This window comes from Manacus vitellinus, unplaced genomic scaffold (genome assembly GCF_001715985.3).
Source record: "Manacus vitellinus isolate BGI_N305 unplaced genomic scaffold, ASM171598v3 scaffold_13_pilon, whole genome shotgun sequence".
Taxonomy (NCBI): domain Eukaryota; kingdom Metazoa; phylum Chordata; class Aves; order Passeriformes; family Pipridae; genus Manacus; species Manacus vitellinus.
In genome coordinates, this window is record NW_021938999.1 from 2,302,492 (window position 1) to 2,304,707 (window position 2,216).

A 2,216-nucleotide genomic window follows, 5' to 3' on the forward strand; every position below is an offset into this window, starting at 1 on the left:
CTGCTAAACTGGTCCTGCATTGTGTAAATCTCAATAGACAAGACAGAAAAGTGAAATTCTTTATCAGTAGTAAAATGTTTCCCAGAAGGATTAAGTGACTTTTCTACAGTCACACAGGATAACGAATTGTGGCCCCAGGTCAGGCTTTTAGTGACAAGAACAAATGTCCTCTGAGCTGGTAATTTTAGCAAGGCAGCAATATTTTTACATACAATATTTTATTACCCAACTGCCTGTAAAATAAAGAATTGCCTTTTATAATCATATAGCTTTGCAAAAGATGTAACAGATTTTAGAACAATGTAACAGACCTTTGAACTGGGTCAAACCCTCCAAGACTTTTTCATGTATTTTTTTGACCCCTGGATACTGTAAAAGACTTCAGTCATTGTACAATTAAATTAATATTTTAGAATTTATCTGTACATCCTCTGCCAGCCTTTTATGAGGATATGCCCGAAATGTACTTTTTGAGACTATGTTACTGTATCTGCAATATATTGCTTATTAAACTTCCATCACTATGAGCCTTAAGTACTATTGAAAAATCTAATATTTCTTGCAAAAATTCTAGAGACTGCTCAATTTTATGTAAGTTTTCACCCATGCAGTAATCAGAACCACTTCATTCCCAGAAACCACTCTCACAAACGGATGGTCTTTATTCCACACATCACCAGATGAGTGATATATGGAGATGGTGGAAATTCTTACGTTTATCAGCTTTAAGGCAGCCAGAAACATTTCACCTATTCACCCAAAATTTGGTAATTGCTTTGGCCAAAGCAAACTTTTTTTAAAAAAAAAGATACATAGAAGAAAAATGAAAAAAAAAAAAAAAAGCCTTCTTTTGCTTGAGACTTGCCACTGAACACAAAATCAGGAGGACAGCTGACATATTTAAGAGAAGCAATGAAAAATCCCAGTGGGTAGCAGGGCCAGCTCCAGTGTCCAATTTCCTTTTGGAAATGCACAATTAAATTTACAAGGGCAAATAAATGAGCATCTGTAAAAAAAAAAATCTCTTAGAATTACACTATGAGTAATTTTGACTATATCTAATACCGAGGTATGAAAAAACATGAAGTTTTTCACCTCTACAGCTAGCCCAGAACCAACTGCTCTTCAGAGCAGTCTCAAGACCTTTCAGATTTTGTGGCCCGACTGACGTAACCAGTGAGGTTTTGTTGCAAACCTCATTCTCTAAATTGCTGAATTGTGTCTCTAAAATGACCACAAAAACCAATTTCAAAATGTTTTGATGAATTTGCTATGTTTCAATAGTAGAGGTATCCACATTCAGTGTGTGCCTTGTTTATACTTGCATGAATGTCCTTCATCAACCAATACAACCAGCACTGTAACCTTTACAGAGCATCACATATAATTTCAGTTACAACTTCAGAGACTGGCAGATGGATCCAGGTGAAGTGTTAGCTCTGTGTTTACGGATAAAAAAAGCCTTTCCCTAACGCTGTGTGGCAATACTGTATGCTAAATGTTGCTTATCCAATGCGGGCAGAAGATTCCTGGTGAAGTGGAATGTCCTGTCATTGGCCACAATACAAAACTGCTGTCACAAGCATCTCTAAGGCAAGGAATCATATTAAGCATGACTCTCCAAAAATTGTCACAGGAGAACAGAAATAAAACCATGGTAAGCCCTGGACCTGAAAGCCTCTCACTACACGATGAACAATTCAACAAGAGTTTCATGGGAAGAGAGAAGGTCCTAACCCAGGGGTGTGAGAACTGCCATCGCTGGAGGTGAAGGACCAAGGAAATCGATCCTGTCAAGCAGCCCAAGCCCGACAACTCTCCTAAGCCAGTGCAGCAAGCGCGGCCCTCGGCCACCCTTGCTGGATGTGGGATGCTGTACAGTCCACCCATGGCGCAGGTCTGTCCCATCCTGCCGCACTCCTCAGGGATCCGCTGCTCACCCCATGGGATCCCCGCGGTGCCCGGGGCCGCCCCGCCGCTCGCTGGGGCTCGCAGTGTCTCGCGCGCCGCCTCAGGCCCTCAGGGCCGCTCACACCCCCCCCGCCCGCCATTCCGGGAGGGAACCGCGCCCCGCGCTCCATCACCGCCCGCGCCAGCGCCGGCCCCTCGCCGGCGCTGCCGCCGCTCCCCGCCCGCCCCGGCCGGCCGGAGCGCCCAGACCCCTCCCCTGTCTGCGGCGAGTGGCAGCGGAAAAGGGCGGCGGCGCCGTCACGTGA